Source organism: Triturus cristatus, chromosome 3_2, assembly GCF_964204655.1.
Source record: "Triturus cristatus chromosome 3_2, aTriCri1.1, whole genome shotgun sequence".
Classification (NCBI taxonomy): Eukaryota; Metazoa; Chordata; class Amphibia; order Caudata; family Salamandridae; genus Triturus; species Triturus cristatus.
This window is the reverse complement of record NC_140584.1, coordinates 341,590,719-341,616,408: the sequence shown is the minus strand read 5'-3', so window position 1 is coordinate 341,616,408 and position 25,690 is coordinate 341,590,719. Positions and strand designations below refer to the sequence as shown.

The 25,690-nt window shown below is 47.4% G+C and overlaps 1 protein-coding gene across 4 annotated transcripts in view; it reads right to left on the bottom strand.

Moving 5' to 3' along the window:
* RUNX3 (RUNX family transcription factor 3) overlaps nt 1-25,690 on the bottom strand; it is a 460,239-nt gene that overhangs the window by 271,615 nt on the left and 162,934 nt on the right. The window lies entirely within an intron of this gene.

The window sequence follows — 25,690 nt, the reverse complement described above, 5'->3', positions numbered from 1 at the left end:
TCCACCCTGTGTCATCTTTGGATTTTTGGGGTCCTTATAAGACATATTTCAACTGTTATTGTGTGACCCTGTTAAAGTTTGACATGTAATTTAATATTGCTTGGCATCATGTGGGCTTGAATTAGCAGGAAATGGGTAATGAAATATAAATTTGCTCTCCGGAGTGACCCCCAAAACTTTAAGATGAGACTGGCGCCAGTGCTAAAACTTGCACAAATTGAGGGTTTAAACGGACGCGTATTCAGCAGAGAATTAGCCAACAACTCGCACCAGAATCTGCCAATTGTGATGGGTTTACCGATACATACTCTGGGGCTTATTTATGAGCCTTTGCGTCACTTTTGCGGCGCTGGTGCGTCACTTTTTGTGACGCACCAGCGGCGTAGAAAATGAGCCTTGTTGCACCTTATTTACAAAGTGACGCATCTACCTAGATGCGTCACTTTGTAAACCCCTGCGCCACATTATACCTGCGCCAGGTAATATGTATGCGGGGGGGGGGGGGTTCCGACGCAAGAAAGGGTCGTAGAAGTGACGCAGTGAAATCTATAAGATTTCACTGGGCCACTTCTAGGACGCGTAAGACTGACGCAGGCACATTTCACATGGGACTTGCCCATTTTTGCGCCTACAGATACATCAGAAATACTGACGTATCTGTAACCCCTTGCAACATGATGCGTCATACTGTAAATATGACGCAGCATTGGTGCAGCAAAGGGGGCGCAATTGAAAAGTGATGCAGCGCTGTTTTCCCGCAGCGATGTGTCACTTTTCGTAAATAAGGCCCCCTGTGCTTTTCATCAATAGTGCTGTGCTGTTCGCGCAACAAGGGCTCGGTTCCGAGCACTGACAAGGCAGGCTTGTGGTAAGGATGGTGAGAAAGGCCGAGAGCTTCTCGCCTCAACTGAGTCTGGGTTTAGCCTCTGACCCGGAAGCTCTAGTTTTAGATTCCCCTCTCCATTTCTCTGTAGATTTATGGCATATTGACATGTGGCAAGCAGGCTTAAGAGCTCTAAACCACTGAGCCCTTTTCCCCAGGACCCTCTAGAAATGAGGGCACTTTAGGAAAGGTTAACCGATGGGGACCCATGGTTTTGCATGGGGCTCTCTGAATATACTTAACTCTTAAAAGCTACTCTTTCCGTGTCAGGGGTCAGGTATCCTGCCAATCCTCATATCCCTGCGTTATTTTACAGTCGATATCCCGCAAATGCAGCTAATTCGCCTGAGGCGATGCTCTCGGGAAAAGCTATCCCTAAAGGCAAAATGCAGTTGGCACGTTAACAGATGTTGTTCAAAATGACAAGAGGAACGCATCACAACACTTGCTGTTTTAGAATCATTTCCTAATCAGCAATTTTTTTCACTCGCACGTTGCTGCTTTCGCTACGCTAATTCCAGAATAGCTATGCAATGGTACATGTCGAAGGCTTATTAAAACGTTTCGGCTATGACTCGGTTTTCATTGCCCTCTATTGTCATTCTTGCATGCTGCTTGATGCTGGTGTTCACTCTGCCTATGAGCACTTCCATGTTTTGGGCATAAACGGGAACAAAGAGAAACGAATTTGCAGATCACACAATTTGGCCACGTGGGAAGGAAGAGTTAGTATGTCAATTTAGCTAAACAAATAGCCACTAGATTTGTATTTCACAAGACATATGCGCTGATAGGGGCGTCTAATTCACAAACAGTGTCACTTCTGGGCGAGAGAAGGTGTGGCGCTCATGTGACATGCTTATGAGTAACACACATCGTGGCATATTAACAAGCGGCAGCGATAATTATCGCTGGCCGCTCTTATTGAGAAAAATGTTATCGCTGGCTATTGCGGAAAATTATCGCCATGCTAGCGTTTTATTAACAACGCATAGCGCAATGGCGATAATTTCCCAGCGATAGCGATGTTTTCCATGGAACATCGCTGGTTTTCCAGCGATGTTCCATGGAAAATGGCGATAACCTTGCTGCTGCGACCCTGTGGTCGTATCAGCATAATCCACCCCCAATGGTAAGTATAGCTAAGTCTGCATGTTAGTTTTTGGAGAAAACAGCTGTTTTCTCCAAAAACTAACGTCTGCTAAAATGCGTGGGCAGCCTTGTAAATATCGTGATGTATACATCAGCGATATTTACAAGGTTCTACTGCCCAGTGACGCCCACTTTGCATCTCATTAGAGATGCAAAGGGAGGCATCGGGTAAAAGGGTGCTAACATGTGCTAATGCATGTTATCACCCTCTTGTAAATAGGGCGATATTTTTATCTCCGCTTTTCTGGCTTTAAAAGTGGAGATATGGCCCTTGTAAATATGCCCCATCATTCTCTTCACTCAACCATGCTGATGAAGGGGCATATTATCAAGGACGGCGTTAAAATTATCGCCGGTTTAGCGGCAGAAAACTGCAGCTAAAGCGGCGATAATGGGCTTGATAATATGCCCTTGAGAATTCCCATAGAAGCCCATGTTCACACCAGAACATGGGCTTCTATTGGAATTCTCCACGGCATATTATCAAGCCCATTATCGCCGCTTTAGCGTTAGTTTTCTGCCACTAAACCGGCGATAATTTTAACGCTGTCCTTGATAATATGCCCTGAAATTTGCTAGTACATTGACCACCATTCATTCAAGAATTCCCCCAAATACCTTTCACCATGTCATAGCAACCCCAGTGCCTGGGGTCATGGAATCTAATTGGTGAGAGCTATCTATTTACATACAACAGTAAAGGGCTGGCTGCGAGATGTCATTTAAGAGAAGACATATCATAATTTTAGCACGGTCCAGCCAAGATGTGCATTCATCTTTTGTGAGATCACAGATGATAATAATTTCAGATTTGTAAAGCACGACTTATCACGCCTAAGAGTATCCAGGCACTGGGGAGCATCGGGGAGATTAAGTGAGCGACTGCCCAGAGTCACATGACACTGAGCTGAGCTGCTGCCGGCACCTGGGATCGAAACGTGAGCAGCTTTGGCCGATGCACCACACCTCCCCCTCTACCAAGCTGTCCCCCTCATATAACACCTATGCTGTCATAGCCACTCATTGTCATTGAGAACACTTGTGATGCTCATAACAGGAAAACCTCTACAAAACAGTAATCCATAATGTTTCACCTTCTTTTATTCAGCCCAAGTACTAGTGCTTAGACTGCGTCTAGATTGCTGACAACGTATAACATTGAGTGGCTCATTATCAAGCTCATCCCTGGTCAGGCATGGAATCCCTCGAGGATCCACCATCACTCCCACACTCCTCAACCTCCATATGGGACAGCTGACAGAGATCCTCAGACACGCAAAGCTTGTGTAACACCTGTACACGGATGACACCCAGTTCTACTTAAAGATATCCTACCTGTAAGATATCCTTCGACTCAATGGTACTCTAGCGAAAACGCAAACCTGGCTGATACAAAACCACCTTAACTGAACTAAATAAAAAGTACATTTCTTCTCATCTCTTCCCCTCTCATTTCTCACCCTATGCGAGAATGGCTAAGCCACCTGGACTACATCCAATGCAAACTCATCATCATTGAATCAACAAAATTCCTTGGGATTACCATACATGAAAATTCTCACTGTGCAAGCCCACTTCAGTTCATACACACACAGAGTGCGCTTTCCCAACTCAGCTTCCTTAAGAAGGTGAAATTGTTCATCCCGCCATCAGACTTCAGGATCGCAGTACTATTCAGTCTAGACTATGGAACGCATCCTGAACGGCAATACCAAAAACATGACTTGCACCACTCAATGAGACACATAATGCCACAGTAAGACTAATAACAGGAAGGAGACGCTTTGACCACCTCTCACCCTCTTTCATGTCTCCCTGGCTACCAAACAAACCCAGTAGCTTACTTAAGATAGCATGCTTTTTTTTTTTTTTGACATGTTTTTATTAGGGTTTTGCATATATTACATCATATGAAACATTCACAGATATGAGTCTGAATCGCTGTATTGTAACATTCTGGGTCATTGGGAAAGACATAGTGTGTGGAAGCTGTAGCCCTTTAGCCATCGGGTCTTCCCCGATGGTTCGAGAGATCTGTCCTCCCCTGTGCCGGCATCATCTGGTCTCCCTGTCTGACGCCCTGGTCGTATCTATATCTGCCGTCTCGATCAGGGGTGAATTTATCTTCCCATCACGGTCTATCTAGCGTCCCCTCGTGTCTCACATTCCCTAGCATGTCTTGTAACTAGAACAACAGAATGTAAACCGCCAACTGGGATCATCTACGCCCGTGAGGCTACTTGGAAAGGGCCCTGGGGTAGGGGGGGGGGCCCTGAAACTGGGTAGGTTATGGGAGGAAGGGAGGAAGTGCGTGAAGTGTAGAAGGGGGGGAGGGGGGATGCGAGGCTGGCGGGCGAGGTGCTCCTATGACACAGTGTGTACGGGTTGGTGGTAGGTGTATGCGGTGTGCTTTAAGGCTCCCCAGGGGGGAAGGAAGGGGGCGGGAGGTCGGATTGCCATTTAACGCCTAGCCGGGGGACCGGGTCTGTACATGTCTTCGCTGCTGGGTATGTTGTCTTTCCTATGGGTCGTTTGTGTCCTCCGTTGATCCGGGGTGGTCGGGGGGGGGTCGCCGGGGTGCGGGGAGAGGGCTGTGACGTGTCTGGGGTGTCCCCTGTATTGTCTGCTTGCTTAAACAGGATGAGGAGTTGTGCCCACTCCATGGATATCGGGTGTTTGCGGGCGCCCTTCGCTTCCTCCTCTCGTAGCAGTTCCTCCTCCGCCGCTCCCCACTTGAGAACCGCGCCCACCCATGCCGGGCCAGACGGCCCCTCTGGGGCCCTCCAATGCATTGCGATGTTTCTCTTCGCGAGGAGATGGGCCAAGGAGGTGAACTTCCGCTGTACTTTCGCGGATTTCCTCTTCGGGGCGATCCCCAGTGCACATTCCTCCCATGTGGGGGTGGACTGGAGTTCGGTCGCGGCTCGAACGGCTCGGTGTACACCGCCCCAGAAACGTTGTACGGCTGGGCAGACCCAAAACATATGTTTGAAGTCGGCGTCTGCCTGGTGGCAGCGGGGACATTCGAATTGTGTATCGGGGTAAAATCGGTGGAGTTTGGCTGGGGTAAGGTACGCCCGATGTAGGATATTAAATTGAATATTTTTAAAGCGCGCGTTCCTGGACACTTTTTTCGGAGACTCCAGGGCTTTGCGCCACTCCGCATCATGGAATGCCCTGCCTGCATCGTCTTCCCACGTCTCCCGCAGTTTGTCCAGGGTGGTGTCCGTGAGCTCCCGGATCGCTTTATAGAGCCAGGTGATGAGATGGCTGCCTGCTCCCATACGCAGCACCGTGTGTAGCACCGGGTGTGTCGGGGGTTCCCCATTGCGCGCGCGCCAGAAACGGTCGCCACTCATCAGCAGCTGTCTGTGTGTCAGAAATTGCCCCTGGGGGAGATCGTGCCACTCCATCAATTGCTCAAATGTCCTCAGTTGCCCCTCTTGAAACAACGCCTCCATTTCCGTGATCCCATGATCTGTCCACACTTGGAGGGCCCTCGCGGTGAAGCATCCGTTCCGTCGGGGGAAGCCCACCAGGGGGAGCAGGGGGGAGTATAGTGGCTTGCCCGTTGACATGCGATGAACCCTCATCATGCATCTGCGGGCGATGGCGACCTGGAGTGGATGCGTGCGTGTCGGTTTGGAGCCCGGCAGGAGCAGTCGGCGGATCTCAGGCATAGGCAGTTTGCCTCTCTCCGTGATCGTCTCTCCCACTTGTCTCTCCGCCGTCCAGTGGGACAGCCACTGGAGCTGTGCCGCGAGGAAGTACGATTCAAAGGAGGGCGCCCCCAGGCCCCCGGCCGTCGTGGGGAGGTACAGTGTGCGCAGCGCTACGCGATGTCGGCCGCCCCCCCATATCAGAGCCGTCAACAGCGAGTCCAATTCCCGAAAGAAGGATCGCGGCGGGACAATAGGGAGGTTTGTGAAGAAGTAGAGCAGTCTTGGGACCATAATCATTTTTGCCAGGGCGACACGTCCTATGGGAGCCAGTGGCAAAGTCTTCCAAAACCCTACCGCCGATCGTAGGCTCGTCAGTGCTCTTCGGTGGTTCCCCTCGAAGAGGTCACCGGGGGAATGATATAGGCGCACTCCCAGGTATCTGGGGGCCGTTCCATTCCATCCCAGCGTCTGATCGCCCAAGGTTATCTCCAGGGGTGCCGTCTGGACGCCTAGAGGGAAGATGGACGATTTCTCCCAGTTGACCCGGAGCCCCGATAGCCCTTCGTACTCCCGGAGTGTCGTCCAGATGGGTGTGAGATCGGCTGTGATGTCGCGGACATATATCAGGAGATCATCCGCATATAGTGACACACAATGGGTGACGTCCGCTATGGGTATCCCCCATGTCTCCCCCTCCCGTCGCAGTCGTATGGCTAGGGGCTCCATCGCCAGGGCGAAGAGGAGAGGAGAGAGGGGGCATCCTTGCCTGGTTCCACGGGTCACTGGGAACGGCGCCGATATAAGTTTGCCAAGTCTCACCCTGGAGGTGAGGCCTCCGTACAGGAGTCGAGTATAGGCTAGCAACGTGGGACCAACACCGATCTGCTGCAGGACCTCAAATAGATACCACCACTGCAGGGTATCAAACGCCTTCTCCAGGTCCAGGACCAGGCATGCCGCTCTGGGAAATCGTCCGTTCGCCTGATCCTGAACGTGGAAAAAACGGCGCAAGTTATGTGAGGTGTTACGCCGGGGAACGAAGCCGCACTGGTCCGTGTGCACCAGTGTGGGAAGAACTTGGCTGTAGCGGTCCGCTAAGATTTTCCCTAGAATCTTACAGTCCGTGTTCAGGAGCGTTATTGGCCGGTAGGACGTCGGGAGTACGGGATCTCTGTACGGCTTTAAGAAGGTCACCAGGATCGACGCCCGCATCGAGGCCGGGAGCATTCTGTGGGTCACTGCCTCTTCGTATATGGAGACCAGCCGTGGCGCCAATAGCGCCGCGAATGTGTGGTAGTACTCGATCGGGAGTCCATCCATGCCCGGTGCCTTCCCGCGTGCCAGGGCTTTGATTGCTTGCTTCACGTCGACCGGCTTAAGTTTCCCGTCTAGGTCTTTCCCGAGCGCGGGGGGGATCTTGGGCAGGGACGCCCCACCTAGGAAACCGGCAAGGTCTCCCGTGGGTCCGGTCCGCGGGGCTCGGTACAGGGCCGCATAATATGCGTGGAAGATGTGGAGGATATCTGTCTGAGAATATTTAAGTTGCCCATCTGGGGCTTGGAGTTCCGTGATCGGGCGCGGCGCTGTATCTTGCCGAGCCAACCAAGCCAGGAGGGCCCCCGTCCTATTTCCCTCCTTGTGTGTTCGTGTTGCGTACGCCCGAAAATTATATTTGCGCAGATCTCTCAGCGCTATTGAGTGGGAGGATTTGGCCTCTGACAATTGCGCCTCCGTGGCATCACCGCGGTCCACCCTCTTCGAGAGTTCCGCGAGCCGGGTCTCCGCCCCTAGCAGTGCCTTGTCGAGCACTTTCCTGACTCCCACTACCTGTTGAATGCAGTGGCCCCTGGCACAGACCTTGAATGCATCCCATTCCAGCGATCGCGCAGATGCCGTGTTGTCGTTTCGTCGAAAATGGCCCTGCATGAAGTCCTCTAAGGTTCGGTGGAATACCGGGTCTGTGAGACATTCCCGGGGCATCCTCCATGTTGGAATCGGGGGGTGAGGGGGTCTCCATCGGAGGACCGCCGTGTGCGCATCGTGGTCTGAGATCACTCTGCCGAGGTAGTCCGACTCCCGAACTGAGGGTAGGAGCGACGTGGAGCATAGGAATCTATCCAGCCTGACCCGTAAATCGTGGGGGACCGAATGGAAGGAGTACAGTTTCGTGGTAGGATGGCGAGTTCTCCAAATGTCTGCTAGCCCCCATTTGTCTACCCAGCTGCGGAGGGCTGTGGCTTGCTTGTATGCGGATGAGCGGGCTGGGGGGGGGTGTGAACGGTCTAGGTGTGGATCCAGGGTGCAATTATAATCCCCTCCCAGGAGCCACGGGGTCGAAGTGTGATGGGCCAACATGCGTGTGAGTTTGTCCCAATAACTCTCCTGTTCTGTGTTGGGGGCGTAGAGACTCCCTATCAGTAGTTGCTGGCCCTCTAACAGTCCCGTCAGTATCGCATAGCGGCCCTCCCTGTCCACCAGTCTGCTCTGCTCTTTAAATGGCACCCCCGGCCTGATCCACACTAGCGTGCCCATAGCAAATGCGGAGTAGGTCGTGGCACATATAATGCCTCGCCATTTTCTCTGTAGTCTGTCTGCCTCCCCTGCCGTCAGATGCGTTTCTTGTAAGAGTGCTATCTGGGCCTTCTGTCTCTTAATGTATGCATAGACTGAATAGCGCTTGCGGGCAGTGTGCATTCCCCTAACGTTAAGTGTCAGGAATTTTATGTCCGTGTTAGGAGAGTTGTGAGGAATGTTGTGGGATGTCATAATGATATGTCCTTGATGCGTCGTGGGTCCCTCCGTTGTCGTACCCGCCCTCTCTCCCGCCACCTACCGTCTGTCCGTGTACTGTATCGTCTGTGGAGATCGCCATGCCTGCACTGGGAATGACCGGGAAGGAATACAAGGGATGGGGAGGTGAACTGCAACAACTGTGGGAAACAGTCCCAATACTGGGGGCGCATCGCGCAGGGCGATGTGCCCAAACTGGTAGCTTTGGCGTGACTTTAGTTCGTAACCACGGGGGTGGTGGATCCGATGGCCGCCGACTCCTGCTCCGGTGGCGGCCCGTACATCGTTGATGACTATAAATGTCCTGCCCGATGTCGGGCTCAGCGGTTAGTCTGTTCTTTGTGGTTTGCGCGGCCGGGCGTGCTCAATGTGATGCTGACTCTATCCGTGGGTTACTTGTCAGATGAGCGTGTCCGCAGTCTGGGGGGTCACCACAGGGGGTGTCACCGAGCCCTCTTGTGATCCTGGCGTTGCGCTCTTTTCGTCGTCCGAGCTAAAGATGTGAGGGCCGTGTTCCGAGTCCGATCCTCTGTCGTGGGGACTCAGTGTGGCTACCGCTTGGAGAGCCCTCCGACGCTCCGTAATAATCTGTGCTAGGTCCGGGGAGCTGGCGGTGGTATTTCCTGTGTGCCTGCTAGTCGGCGTGGAGGAGACCCTCCGGGTCCGGCGGCCTGAGCGCCCGGGCGTAGTCTTCGGACGAGAGCCAGGGTCATGTCCGGGGTGCTGTGCGTGCTGTTCCGCCCATGTCGCCGCGTCCCCCGGGTCTGTGAAGAAGTGCGTCTCGCCTCCATAGATGACCTTGAGGCGGGCCGGGAAGAGAAGCGCATATTGTATGTTTTTCGAGCGCAGTGTCCGCTTCACTGCCAGGAAGGTGGCCCGTTGTAGCTGGACCGCACGGGAGTAGTCCGGGAACAGCATGACTTGCTTGTCCTCTAGTTGTAGCCGTCCCCGTTGCCTGGCCGCTCGCAGAATGGCGTCGCGGTCCTGATAGTGGAGGAGTTTGAGCAGGAAAGGACGAGGGGGCATGCCCGGCTGTGGTCTGCGGGCTGGCACTCTGTGGGCTCTCTCCACGGAGAAAAACGCGGTAAGAGTATCTGCTGGCGTGAATGTGGCGATCCAGTCAGAGATGTATTTGACCGGGTCTGGCCCTTCGATTCCCTCCGGCAGGTTCATGATTCGGATATTGCTCCGTCGGGAACGCCCTTCTAGGTCGTCTGTCTTGTTCTCCAGCGTCCTTATCCGTGTCAGTAGGTCCTGGAGCGTGTTGTCTTGCTTTTGTATCTGCGGTTCCAGTATCTGGAGACGGTGCGCGCTTTGTGCCACTTTGTCCGCCAGTTTCCTGTGGTCGTCGCGGAGGAGGCCCAGGTCTGATGACAACTCGCCGAATCTCCCTTCCATGGTCACTCGTGAGTGTTCTATGGCAGCCAGGACCTGGTCTAGTTTTCTGGCCGTGGGGTCCTCCTCGAGCGGCCCGGGGCAACGGGGAGGCCTCGCCGACAACGATTCGGTCGTCCTGGACTGGTGAGAGGCCGGTGGCGCTCCCGCCGATTTCTGGCGACCCATCGTAGGGGGGGGGGGGGGTCCCTTACCGCGGCTATGGGCTCTTCTGTGCGCTGGTGGACACACGAGCTGGTCCGGCAGGCGCGTTCTCCCCGCTGGTGCGACTCTTCGGGGATCGTTCACTGACGGCCACACATTAGCTGGTCTGGCAGGCGCGCTCTGCCCGCCGGTGTGACTCTTCAAGGATCAGCTCTCATCCGGCTTCGTCCCGCTGACTTGGCAGCAAGCGCGCCGTCTGCGCCCCCCCCGGCTCGCGGCAGCGGCCGTCGGCCCGTTCTGGATGTGGGGCCCCAATCCCAGTGAACCCTTCTCCTGAGGGCTCAGAGAGTCCCCCCGGTCGTCTTCTCGTCTGTTGGCAGGACCCACTCGGAGCGTCTAGTTTCGTGGTGTCTACGTCGCTGGCCTCGCACACCTCCTCTGCCCTCCGGTCCGACTGTCTCCCCAACTCCAGGGGGGTGCGTACGACTATGCCAGGCGAGAGACGCGCACTCCCCACCGTCTGCCGCGATCTCGTCTGGGGCTCCACACCTCTTCTGTCGCCCAGACGCGGCTGCGGCTAGGGACTCTCGGTCCGGGTCCTCAAGGACTGCGGGCTTCACCCCACACCCCCGTCGGGTGTTATGTCAATCCTCTCACTGCGACAGTACGTGGGGGGGGTGGGGGCCCAGGAGTCACCATGCAGCCCTCGCCCCAATCGGGGGCTCACCTGATGTGCGGGTCGTGTCTTCTGGCTGTCCTCTCTGTGACGCGATTCCCGCCCGGTGTCTTCTGCTTCTGTCGTCCGTCCGCGGTCACCGGGGGTGGAGGGCAGGGGGCGCACCTCTCCGTCCGATCTCTCCTCGAGCCGCTGGAGCATCCAGGCCGTCCCCTGGGGCCCCGTCTCTGTCACGCATCTCCCTGGCACCCCCACGGGCCGCTGCTACTAGGTCAAGCGCGCCGTCTGGGGGGGCCGACACACCGCTGTCCCGTCGCTGCTCCGCTCCTGCATGGCCGCCATTTTAAACGCGGCTCGGCCGAGTCCGCGCCCGGGGTTCCCCGCGTTGCTCCCGCTGATGTCTCGGGGAGCTGGTTGCAGGTCGGAGGGGTCCCCGATGATCGCCGGGTCCGAGGCACTCCTTGTCAGGGGCGATGGACGCCCGGGGCAGGTAGGATTGTGGGGTTTACGGGCCGCCGGGCAGGAGCTTCAAGAATAGGAGTCCGCCATCTTGGCTGGCTCGGCCACCACTTAAGATAGCATGCTTGACGCACAAAAAAGTGCAATATGGCAGACTCAAGTACCTAACTCACAATCTCACTACCTTCGAAGGCAGCTGCTCCCTACAGACTGTAAGTTCCCTTCTACTGGAACCACTAAGATTCAAAAAAAGAAAGACCTACACCTGCACTTTCTCTGACTCCAATAACAGAATCTAGAACTCTCTCCCACTTAAGGTCCGTTGAACCCATCAGCCATTATTTTCAAGAAAGAGGTAAAAGGGTTTTATTAAACAGATTCCTCCCAGGCTGATCTTATCAAGGGTTTCTCAGAATTGAGGATCATGAATCATCGCACCCTCTAGGGCTGCCACCTGGTCTCTTAGACTCATGGGGGACCCTCTCCCGGCGATCGAACAGCAGGCAGTAGTTTGCTGGCACGCTGCTAGAATGGCAATCATGTACGTTATTTTACACAATATGGTATTATGGTATGCTCTATTGTTGGAAATGGCCCTTTCTAGGGTGATTTCCCTCGACTTTTAGATTTTCTCCTTCCTGGTTTTCTGCTGATCTAAGTGCTAACCTTAGGACTTTGAGCGTGTTTGACAATGCCATTCAGTGCCAAAGATCTGTGCTTGTCATATACACACTGGTAATTGGTGTACACCTGATTGAGTGATTTGAGTTAACTGTAAGTCCCTATGTAGTACATATATCCTGGGCATGTACCCCGAATGCACCTCCGTGGGCCAGCAGCACTGGTTGTGCCATCCACAGAGGCACATCGATCCACATCGATCGTGCCACAGGTTTGCCCTGGTGGGGCCTCTGTGCACAGGTTACTGTTACTTGGCTTGGCATTTAAAAATCTACGCTCTAAGGTTCTGCATGTCTCTTGCTATATCAGAGCTCTTCTTGGGGACAGGGTGCGGTGTTCGGAAGAGGTAGCAAATGTGCGCGTGTGATAGGTTACATGCCAGGGTCGTAAATGGCACCAGTTGGTGTGTTCGGTACGACGGGGCTTGCTTCTTGCATTGGATTAGCTCAGGGGAATGTAGGGAAAGGCTATTGAGCAGGATTCCTTACGTGCAGAATAGTAACAGTATAGTGGTTGGTAATGGCGAATCCTCTCCGGTACTGCGATTGGATTCAACATTACGTTTGTGGAAATTACAATTTGGGGAAGTGGACATATCGATGCTCCCGGCTGTGTGTGCCTGTTGGCCTGTCTTCACTTCACATCTGGGAGCTGGGGGGACAGCTACATCTGTGCATTCCTGACAGAAGGCCATAAACTAGGGGCTCAAGGGAAACTGCAGACCTCTGACTGTGAGGGACCTTACGTTTCAAGGAGCAGGGTCTTAGCCCCACTAAAGATAGTGATCTAACCTCCAGGGGCATGATGGCAGACAGGACAGCATTTAGAGAGGGCCTGTGCATTTCCAAGGAGGCCCTTTGAACTGATTGCATCTTCAAAGGCCATTGTGGGTATAGCTACTGAGGCTCTGGCCTCAGACGTGAGAGCCGCTTTTGGATTTGAAACCATACTATGCTCGTTCAAAGTAGCGGCATCAACACAAGGAATCATTAGGGCAGGAGGGACTGTTGTGCTCCAGGAAGGGGACTATCATTTGGTGGCTTTTGTCTGGATGTTGATGGCCTGCAGCTAGTGCCAACTGTCATGGGCCAGGTCCCTAAGTCCTCTCCAAGAGCCGGTTGGGTTGACTCCTGTCAAGATTGTAAGGACTGCCCAGGGTGCGGTGGAAACGAACTGAAGCGATCATCAGTTGGGACAAGGACAATCCTGACGTACACCGTCATCACACTGTGCAGAGCAATGTGCTCTTAAAGATCAGCAGCCCACCTGAGGTGCTGGGACGTGAGGAGTTAGATGAGTGCGATTTAAGCTTGCCGAGTCTGAGGGACCTATGCTTCCAACTCTGGAGCATGTGGTGTCTGAGGGGTGTTAGGGGACCTGAGCCGGGAGCTGAGACTGTCTTCAACCTCCAGATCAGAAGGACGACAGTGTCTGACATCGCGGCCTCTGTCACTGGCTCCCTCTCCCTGGTCCCACAACACAAGGTACTTTGTTGTGGAGAACATTGTGACAGGGCCCGAGGGATTTTGTGTGTCTTGTGGGCACCTACGGCTGACTGCCGTGAGCTACGACAGTTTGCACCTCCGCTTGAAGGGAAACACTTCTTCAGGCTTGAAAGTGAGCCAGCTTCCTGGTTCACAACCTTTTGTCTACGTGGGTGAATAGCGATCCCGCCCTCGTGCCGGTGCCACCCTGTGCCTGAAGGTCTAATCTGGATGGATGAAACTAAGTAACTTTTTCTTTATGCTTTAGGTAGTTCAGACTTTCTAAACAACGTGGCGGCAGGAGGGCAACGTGTATTATTGGCTGGTGCAGTTGAGTGATTGAGGGGGTGGATCATGAGGCGTAGTCAAAGACCTGTGATTGCTTGACCATTGCAAATGGCGGTGTATGCGATGAGGGAAATGTTGTGTTTGTTGATTACCTCTGAATAGAGCATATATGGGTATGCTTTTCTGCTGCTAACAGGAAAGTTTCACAATTGCATCTAACTGTAAAGTATATATTCAATGTGTTTTGATTTCAATGTATTTATCGTGTTGAATTAGACCATTGCTTTATACATAGGTGTGAAGTCTTTTTGTAGCGTACGTAGTGTGTTGCAAGGGTGGTGTTGTGCCAATACTTTACACATTGACGATGAGGATAAGCCTGAATGCTCTGTGACAAGCTACAAGTGACCAGAGGTTATAGGACATGTGTATCATACCCATCCTATCTAGGGTGGGGTATTCCGACTGATTTCGATGCATCCCAGCCAGCCGGAAACTGCTGGGTCTAACATCTATGTTATGTTTCATTTTTTATGTTATGTAACATTTCACTGTACAGCAGGGCAAATTTATGATTCAAATAGACCTGTAACCTTCCAAACTAACTTTTATTTTTTGTTTGCAGTTTTGACATACCTTCCTACTAAGCAATGTGCTTCTATGTAAGCTCTTATCGTTTTATTATTTTCTCCTGTACTAGCTTAATGTGTCTGCTTTAATGTACAGCGCTCTGAAACCCTGACGGGTCTTGTTCGCACTATATAAAACTTTTCAAATAAAATAAAAAACTATCAAAATAAATTGTTGTTTTGCAGGATACTAAGCTCTATAAGATGAACTATTTTGCCAACAATCACACAATTTTAAGCAAGGAAGTAGGGATTAAAACTCACGTTTCAAGATGTAATGGTCACTAACCTATGCCATTAAACCACATTTTCTCACATTTGTTATTCACTGATGATACTGAAGGGATTGATCTTTTGGGCTCAGTTACTGCACATCTCAAAAACTCAGAATATTTGAAGCCTAATAAATTCCAGCATTAGTGCTGAACTGGATTCAATAATATGCAATAAAGAATAGGACAGAGACAACGACAGAAATATCCCAAGTGGCAACAAGTATAAGACTTTGACGTTTTTCAAGAGTATTTCTTTTCTAAAGGTACTTGACTTGGGGCACATGACCAGATAACGGTGCAAGATGCCAGTGGTGGACAATGAGCCAAGAGCCACACTGAAAAATGTGTTCACATTGACCAGGAGTGTGGTGGGTGACTCTGATCACATTCAGTAGGATTGGGGTGAGTAGTCAAATTCATACAAGGTAAAGTGTGTGTGTTTCCTTAGGGCTGTTTTCAGGCTGGATAGCAAATGATCCTTCGGTCCGCCCATCCCTAAAAGCAGTCCCATAGGCCTCGGCCTACCAGGGAGTTTCCCGGTCTACCATGTGGCAAGTCCTGCCCTGCAGAACGCCTAACAGTATCATCTAAAAGACTCCATAATTGCTGAACTTTTGTTATGATAAATAGGGTACACTCACAATAGTTACGTTGAAACAAAATTAAAAAAAATATATTCCTGATGAAGTTGCACCCACTGACCTAGTGAAATATTGTATTTTCTCTTTGCCGAGATCTGCAATATGGATACATGTGAAAGGAACGAAATATTCATGTGGAGTTACAAACTACAACAGCAATGTTTTTTGGTTCTAAAATCACAAAGAAAAATAGTGAATTGAATTAGGCTTGCTACAGCCTGTGGTGGCTGATTGGACCACTCAGGTTTTGGCTAATTGATCCCAACAGATGAGGATGGAGGTGATCTACCAAACTACTGAGTTCCCTAAAGATCAACCTACATCTACAGTACAAAATCGACTGCCAATAATCATCAGGGTAAGTAAATGTGGATACAAGGATAGTGAATCTACATTCCTCTATATCTGCTTATCTTGACTATGAGTTGTGGTTTATACTGCACAGTTGATGTAAGTGCAGATCAATAGTTTTGACACAGGCACATTTCTTTATGAACAATAATTATGTTTTCAAGATGACCCAATGCACTCCTACTGTTTTTTTTCGTTTTTTTCTTTCTGTCTTTCCTCTCTTTCCTCCCTGTGGCCCTAGTTTTTAAAATCTATAAAATGCTACTTGCTATATATGCGGATTAATTCCTGTGCATGCTCTTTGAGATATGTTTTATTTTATTGAGCTGAATTTAATGTATTGTATATCGCATTTATAGATCTCTTGTATCTCTGTGAACTATTTTACGATTACATTTCGTTCTGTTCAATTCTATCTATTTATTTTTATTTTTTTACCTCCGCAATTGTTCTAAATTTTCGAATAAACTTTTTAAACAAAACAAATGACCCAATGCTTATGCCCGTGTTTTACCATTGAAAAGAGAAAACCCCTCCTACTTTCTCACTGTCCCTCTTCTCCTAAATCTTAATGAAAAAGTAAACACCAAACTGGTTTAGCGTCAGTGGAGGTGATCCCAAACAATCGGTGTTCATCTTCTGAAGTGGATACAACCAATTCGATTAAGAACTCATGTAGCCCACCACAAAAATATGCTTTTTGGTTTTTACCTTGGTATTGATATAAGGCACCTTGAATCCAACAATCCAATTTTTGGGGGGTCTCGGACACAGGCAGCTTTAGTTGTCTGTTGGCCAGGCCTCGTTTTCAATACATTACTTACTTTACATACACTAAGATTAGGATTTTGGTTAGTCCCTTGCTCATGACTGGAAAGTTTTGTTGCCTGCATCACTTTCCTGCTCTTGATTCCATGGTGTTGCTCCCTCTTCTTGAGTGTGTCCATCCAGGGAGCATTTAGGCCTCACAGTATTCAGACTGAATGTGGTATTCTCCCACTATTTATGTCAGTGTCTGTCTGTCTGCCTCTGTCTCTTCTACCCTTTCTGCCCCTCCTCCCTACTCTCTCTGTCTTCTCCCTAAGCAACAATGTCCTCGTGCCTCACTCTTTTTTAATAACAGTATTTGCCACCCACTGTGCTATCTGTGGGCAGCCATCTTAAAACTTTTTTTGCCATTCTAAAAAGGTCGCCCAAGTGTGCACATGCAAGCGCATCCTAAGGGCCAATCTTTGAATGGAATTTGCTAAAATTCATAGACGGCCAGAATCGATGTGCGCCGCTGCACAGCTGCCATTTTATTCATTTACCTTGTAATTTTAAACAAAGTATGTTTCAGGATGACTGCAGCACATGAACGAAATTTGTCAAAACAAAACAAAATGCATTCTGAGATGACCTCCATGGACACATACAATAAGGAACACAATGCCATTCCAAGATGGCTGCTGTGGATGCGTGCACATTCCAGTGGATATGTAGTATAGCAATAAGCATTAGCATGACCAATAGGTTTCACTGTCGTGACCTACTGGCTTGGCCAATGTTTGTTATTTCGTGCTCCGATGGTGCTATTTCATTAATCTTTGTCAGGTTGCCATTGCCACTACCTCCATAGTTGCATGCTCTAAATGGCCCTGTATGCGTCAACCCTTGAAATATATCTTGCTGAGAGATAATGAATTGCTAATTCCAGAGATAGTGTACAGCGGCCCAAACATTGCTAAGAATGTTGGCACCACAGGTGAATAGTCATCTCAACTATCTCTACCGTGGCATGACCTAGCTGGTCCGGATCTCCAGCTGCTGCCTAGAATTGTCTTGCTACAAAGCAACCCGAGCGTGGCAACAAGAGCACATTGGGCAGCTGGAATGGAAATGGTAACAGTAGACACTAAGGTACCTGGTGAAAGTGGACATTTCACAAATGAAGGTATGAGCCCCATGCCATGTAAGTGTGTGCCTAGCACTGATCATGTAATGAGAATGGGCTATATTGGTGCACTATGACAGCGTTGCCCTGGAGTTGTGTCGCTTAATGCATCTCCTGCGATGTGCCCCCACACTCTGAAGCTGAAACTTGCCAACAATGTTGTAATTTTCATTTTTGTCCCCCTGCACGTACCCCAACAGACATTACATCTTTCTGAGCTAGGGGGAAGAGAGAGCCATTAGGGTTCATGTTTAGCATCACTTATTGCCCTTCGTAGCGTCTGAGGGAACCCTTCTGGAGCCTGTCTGGATTGCCCACAAACGTAAGGCTTCTTCTTTTAGAGCTAAAATTACATCTGATTCTGAACAAGAGATGAAACCTGAAACTGGAAAGGGAGGCACAAAGGTTCAAGGTGCTCTAGTTCTGCTGCAGTCTTTCCTCTCTTTCAATGATCCATTCTGCACTCGCACGCTCATGATGCTTCCAACTTCCTCTTTCTAATGCTTGCTAGAACTGCCAGGACATCCTGTTCAACAGCCACAGCAGACTGCCATCGTGTGTTCTCTTTTTGATTCTTTGAGGTTTTTGTAATACCACCTTGCAGTACTTTCGAAGCGCTTTGGGATAAGGATACATGTCAGTAGACAAATTGGCAATAGTCAATTAACCTCCAGATGGACGAAGGAAACAACTGACAAGTGGAAGGATGGAAACTGCTGATGAGATGTATGTCAGAATAGTATGCATGGAAATATTGTCTAGCATAAATATTGTGTCCTAAATATTGTTTACAAAAATATCGTCCCATTGGCTGTAAAGCTTCTATTATTAACGTCTATGGGGCAAAATATTTGCAGACGATATTTAGGGCATGATATTTATATCGGATGATGTTTGACAAAAATATTCAGGTATCACACCTGTAGAGAGCGTTCTATTCTATACATCCATATAAATGGCGACACAACCTTGGAAAAGAGAAAGCAATATGCCTGGAGGAGTGGGGAGCTTGACATGGTTCTTTTAGAGCGAGTACTGATCAATAGCTTTCATTTGTGACTTCTGAGCACATTAGCAGAAGTGATTGTGCATTCAAATGATTATCATGGCAATATTCACACAATCATCAGGGCCCAGGCAAATCTTTTAAAAATGTATGCGGTGCAAACAGGTTCTAAAGAGGAACACAATACTGATGGTCAGCTGTTCTAGGTCATAAACGCCTACTTGTTGTACATATGCCAACACACAAGAGATCTAACCATGCATTGCATAATAGTGAGATTTCAACAATTGTATATTTCCGAAAATGGCAAATGTACTGATTGTCAGACTAGGCTAATTTAATATTTTAACTTCAATCCAGTCTATTTGACCAGAAGTGCATGCAGGTGGAATCTGGCCATCTATTTCCAGGGCAATGTTTTAGAAGGTTGATATTAAGTGAATGTTAAGATTAAAGTGTCACACATTTTGGTGCTTATACTTGTCCTGTCGGTATTTTAAGGTCTAACTGAGCAAATTAAATTAAAAATAAGCATTGAAAAAAGTAGGTCTCCCAAAAAGTGAGAAGTGGAAGGATACAAGTGAATTGGACATGCTCTATGGTGGAGCAGACAGAAGAAAGACAAGGCAAGACATCGAAAGAAGCAAATGTGAGCAACAGGAAAGCCAACCAATGGTAAGCAATGGGCGAGCTACAAGCCCCTGCATGTTCTGGCCTAGATGACACCCATTGTATTAATTTTTAGATATAAACAAAAAACATTTGACCGGAAATTGATATGGATGATGGCTGCAAGAGATCATCAAGCCGTCAAGGTCATGGCCAGAGCCAACATGGAAGGGGCAGATGGAAGTCAGCCAGTGCTTGAAATGGAAACATAGAAGTGCAGGCACTCTGTACTAGAGTACCTGCTTGTTTCTGAGAAGTGCCGGTACTCTCCAATTAAAAGGATTACTTCTCTCTTGAGAAGTCCCTCTCCCAAAAAAAAAAAGGCCGGTACATGGTACCGGGCAGCACCGGCCCAGTTAAAGCGCTGAAGACAGCACGAGTTGCCGCCGATATTGCGGTATGGCCCCAGAGGTGCAGCAGTGACATTCATAATACTCGTGCGGTAGAAAGTGCCAAGTGCATTGGAAAAGTGAACATATAAAGCAGATGTTGAGCATTAGAGTAGAAGAAGTCCACTAATACATCTATAAGTGATCTGGTATGAATTCTGCCACGGTTTTTAAATGATAACTCGATAAAAGAAAAAAAAGAGGTTGTTGGTGGTCTTTATGAACAACCATCTAAACTATTATCTAGGTATTACTATGATATTGAAGCAATATTAAAACTTACTGATCTAGGCGAAAGTAGAGAACATTTGGGTTGGACAGGATGCGCAGTCAAGTGCAGAACTCTGGCCCAGATGATGTCCATACACGAGTGGTCAAGATTGTGCGCTGAAGTGCCTTGCAATGCAGCACCCAATGTAATAGCACTTCTTACATACCCCAGGATTAGCTGTGCAGTCAAACCTCTATTACAGTACATTCAACCCATACATACCCCAGGATTAGCTGTGCAGTAAAACCTCTATTACAGTACATTCAACCCATACATACCTCGGGATTAGCTGTTCAGTAAAACCTCTATTACAGTACATTCAACCCATACATACCTCGGGATTAGCTGTGCAGCAAAACCTCTATTACAGTACATTCAACCCATTCATACCCCAGGATTAGCTGTGCAGTAAAACCTCTATTACAGTACATTCAACCCATACATACCTCGGGATTAGCTGTGCAGCAAAACCTCTATTACAGTACATTCAACCCATTCATACCCCAGGATTAGCTGTGCAGTAAAACCTCTATTACAGTACATTCAACCCATACATACCTCGGGATTAGCTGTGCAGCAAAACCTCTATTACAGTACATACAAACCTAAATGTCGCATTTTAATTTTATAGTAATAGTTGAAGTTCGTAAAAACTATACTTTACACTCAACTCAACTTGTTTTCTTGATATATTCGAGGGTAATAGTCGGTGGCGACTTCAACTGCAACTATGAACCTGTACTGGGCTTTGGCAATCTCCTTGAGGATGAAGATGTGGCAAATAATATTCCAGTCATAGAAAGTGGTAGGGGGTAAGGTGTACTGTAGCAGTCGCCCAAATGTTGAAATTTACAATGGGTCATAGATTAAGAGCATGCAACGGCCGTCTGCCTTTTGACAGAACAAATGCTTACACATTCAGTGGAGGCAGCTCCCGGAGCAAAATAGATTATATTTTGGTGTTGATAGAATTTTGGCCACACGTTCTCGATCTAAAAATAGACCCCAGAACGGAGAACGATCATCGTCCTCTACAGCTGACATTAACATCAAAGCCCTTTTTATCCACTCCAGTGGGCATAAAAGATACTAGCAATATTGAGGACGACATTATAATAAGCAACAACCGACGAGCTGTAAAGTGGCCGTATATCCTAGGGAATCCCCAATCTATGATAAGTATTTATACCATCTTTGCAGATACCATCACACCTTTTTTAAACCTACCATTAGATAAAATCCCAATGTTAGATCTACATACCACTATGGTAGATGCTTTAGCTTCGGTTGTAAGCAATTTACCCAAGGTGAGAAATGCAGGAGTTAACCATCGGAATGACCCTGGAAATCCCTGGTATAACAAAGAATGCCCGGTAGCCAAGACAGAGCTCATCCAGGCAATTAAAAGTAATAATCTAATTGTAATAAGGGAAAAAATGTATAATCACAAGCGACCCCTCGAAAAAGCAAAGAAAACATGGGACGATGACATCTGGACAGGGCTAATTAGTGCGGCCAAGTCCAAGGACCAGACAGGCTTTTGGAGCTTGGTAGCAAAAGGGAATAAAACAGGAAGGACCCCTAAATATCTATTTCTCGACGAAAACACTTGGGTTGCACACTTCTCCCGCCTTTATTCAGAAGTCAACTTCGTGCAATATGTGATAACCAAAGATATGGAGACCACCGCAAAGGCTGCCAACTTGCATTTTAGTCTACAAGAAACAATACAGGCAATTGAGGCAGTCAAACCAGGGAAAGCTCCTGGACCTGACAAAATCCCTGGAGATTTACTGAAACACGATACTAGCTTCTGGGGACCATACATAAATGCTCTTTGCAATGCAATAGTTGCATTTGCACCAATACCTGAAACATTGAAAGGGGCAGAAATTGTTACAATTTTCAATAAGGGTAATTGATATGATCCAGTAAACTATCGCCCTATTAGTCTGATTGACATCATACCAAAAAATAATTCTAGGCATATTTTAAGTAGATTAACAGAGTGGATGTAAGAGGTTAAAATACTTTCAAGATATCAAGCTGGGTTCAGAACAAAAACCAGCACAATCGACCAAGTTTTTAGATTTACATGTATATGCTGGAAGTATATAAACATAAGGAAGGGCAGCTATTACATTGCCTTCGTGGATCTAAAGGCAGCATTCGACTTGGTACCCCGGAACCAGTTGGGGGATTCACTGATATGTCTGGGGGTGCCAGTCGAATTGCTCGTACAAATAATAAGGCTCCACGATGGAAATTTTGCTAAAGTGAGATGGGGGCCTAGGGGAGAACTTAAAAAGGCAATACCAGTGAGAAGGGGTGTACGTCAGGGGTGCGTATTGGCACCCACCCTGTTCTCACTTTATGTAAATGACATCCCCCAATACTTGGAAGGCTGTATAACGATTTGCCTAAATTGGGAGGCGAAGTAGTACCAGCATTACTATTTGCTGATGACACCATCTTAATTTCACAAACTCCAAAGGGTTTGCAATGTTTAATGAATTCCTTTTATCTGTATTGTACCAAGAAAGGCTTCGAAATTAATTCCAGCAAAACAAAATACATGTCAATAAACCCACACAGATCTTTCAAAAATAATTTAGTGTTAAACAACCAGAAATTAGAGTATGTGCAAAGCTTCAATTATTTAGGTATCACATTAGATACTAAATTGACCTGGAAGCCACAACTGGAAAAAACAGGATAATCATGCTCCAGAATGTAACCCCTATTTTGAAGAAACCTGGGGCGAGTATTTCGAAAGCAGCCTCACCGGCTTTAGAGGTATTTAAATATAAAGCCCAATCGGCCGCCCTATATGGAGCAGAAATATGGGGGCCTCATTGCAAAAAGAATTTCGAATTAGGAGAAAACAACTTCTTTCGGAAATTACTAGGCCTCCCAAATAGGACACCCCTGATCCCAGTTGTCATGGATCTTAACATTAAACGAACCGATCACCATGCTCTACTACGTCCTCTTTTATTTTGGGTGAAGATTTAATCAACTCTAGAGCTACTTCACTATAAAGAAGGTCTAGAGGAGATCATGAAAATTGACCAAAGCAAGGATATCCCATGGCTCAAACATGTGAAAACGTGGATGAATCAGCTAGGCCTATCCCATTTTTGGGAAGAACCACCTGAGCTGACTGTGACATGTAAGAAACTGCTAAAGTCTTCTTTTTGGGCCTATATTAATAATAACGTGTTACATAGCTCTAGCATGGGTCCTTTAACATCAAGATTTCTCCTCTATAAAGATGTTGCAAATTTTGAACCCTTCTTAGATGAGGTGCGACCCCAACTAGCAAAGTCCCTGTTTTTGAAATTCAGATATGGGGTGCTTCAGACAAATGCCAATAAATCTAGATGGGGTAACAACCAAGGCGATAGTAGCCGTGATTGGTGTGCGCTATGCACAGAAGAGGTCAAGGAAAATGACCTGCATATTTTATTTTTCTGCCCCTCATACGATGTCTCTAGGAAACGATAGATCAAACCAGTTTGTAAAAACTTGAACGTTAGACATTGTAGAGAGGCAGAACGTATACTGAAGACAGACACGTCACAACTGGTTGTCTTTAGTGTAAGTAGATTTTAATTTAATGTGAACCTCATAAGAGCAAAAATTGGTTTGAAGCTGTAATAGCCAAGGTCATGTAACCACAGTTAATACTTTTGTAAACCTTTGCACTTTGCAATTTATTAATTAATGGTCATTTACTGGTGAATTGTGACTCTGTAAAGTTCCACTCTTAGCGATGATATTGACCAAATTTTGACAAACGTAGTATAGAATTTATTCAGGGTTTGGAAACTTCGGATTTTAAAACAATATTGTTTTATTTTAAATACCTAATTTGATATGATTCTTAAACGTTTTTTATTGTATTTATGGTCGTAGTCAAGTTTTAATGGCACAGTTGAAATAGATCATGTAAATGCACCCAATTGCCCGTACATGTTGAATCAAATCAATTGATTGATATAATTTGTATTTTAATGGAAAAAGTTTTAAAATGTATCTTTAATGGTCGGAATTGACCGAAATAAAGGGTTTTTTTAAACTTTGAACTCTTGATATATTCGATTTTCTTCGGTCCTGACATGCAACCCTTCCACATATGTTTACGTATGACATGGATGAGCCACACCACAAACTGCAGGACTTAGTGACCACTACTTGACCTCACTTTGGATTCTCAGCTAGATTTCTATGCATCTTGTGCTAAGGACACCGCTCTGCAGTTGATTCCTACACCTTTAATGAATGGCGAAGGCGCTGCATTATAATAATATTTTATACTAATTCCATTCCAAAGATCACTTTGCTGTCACGTCCGCCTAGAGAGATAACCTCCATTCTATGGAACTTTAAATGTTACAAACCACAAATATATTTACTTCCATCCACTGCACCGAGACATCTACATCAGTTTGATAAAATAATTATACAAGTATAAATCATGATGACTCTGATGAAACACAACCTTTCTAGAGCAGTATTTATGCTAGTTTAAAGAGACTTACTTGCACTAGTGCAAGCACATTGTGTGTGGCTGGCTTTTGTCTGTTCAAAGAGCATGCTTGAATGGAATGGTACCCAAAGAGAGGGTGAGGGACCCCCATAAGAACAAGAGGACTTCCCACTAGGCCGCCTATACCTTGAAGCCAGTGTGCTAGAATGGATTGAATCCTGGTTTTGCATGCATACAAGAATTTCCTTTGTTTCCTCAACACCACTAAGGACAACAATCATTCCATCAGAGTGGAGACCACAAAACACCTGTGTCGAGACACCTAAATTGAGCTTTTTTAAACATAATTAAAGAATTTATTCCTTCCTACCATGCACACAAGCCATCTGACTACTGCCCTCCAATAAATCAAGGACAAAATCAAATTAGTTTGCGCTTTTCAAAATTACAGGTGCTCCACAACTAAGGGCCTTAGTTACAGTTTGAAGGACAGGATACTCCGGCAGATATGAGGAGTATTGCAAGTGCATTATAGCCTATGGCACTTGTAATATGGCAGACAACACATCCGTCATGTTTTGACGGCCTATACAGTCCACCAACCTCTAAATAAGGCCCCAAAATATTCCATCAAATAATCTGCCTGTGTAATTTTGTCAGAGGTGGGTGTTCTGCCTGACAGTACTGGGGAATGTTACTTTCCACACATTTTCTCGCATCAACCTTCCTACTTATCATTAAGGTGCCGAAGTAATGTGCTTGATTGGAAATGTTCTGCGTTATGGGAGGGGGCACAGCACATTTAGGAAGCAAATTGTAAAACTGTGGCTTTGTAGCTAACATGCACTAGAAGTGTGAGAACGGGAAAGGAACAAAATACATGGAGAGGGCCACTGGAATTATGCAGCAGGTAGGCCCAAATTATGTGACAGAGTTGACCAAATTATGGGGCAAGAAAAGGCAAATTATGCGGAGTAATGGGGCACTTTTTTGACAGTATTATTTCATTATTTTGACATTTGCACCGATGTAAACACTGTCTTAGCAAAGTCCTTGGTGCCACTTTAACACTCAAATATAGCCTTTGTCGTGCATTATTAGTAACTTTTGAGCTGTTTGAGAATTTATTTTGGTAAAAGTTGTAAATTATGAAACAGATGATGGATTATGTGGCAAATTCTGCAAATCCATAATTGTGCAAAAAGCAGAATCGCATAATTCCTTTGCCGTGGGCACAGAACAGAAGAGAAAGCACTAGGGACATGGAAAAGACACTGGCAACAGGCAGGAAAACAGCAATAGAATTATGAAGTGATGGTGACGGGAGACAGGTCAGCAAGTAAGGAGAGGAGTATTTTGTTTGAGAGGGTCTACAGAGAATAGATCTCAGCATGTTAGCCATGCAAAGGTCTGCTCACCC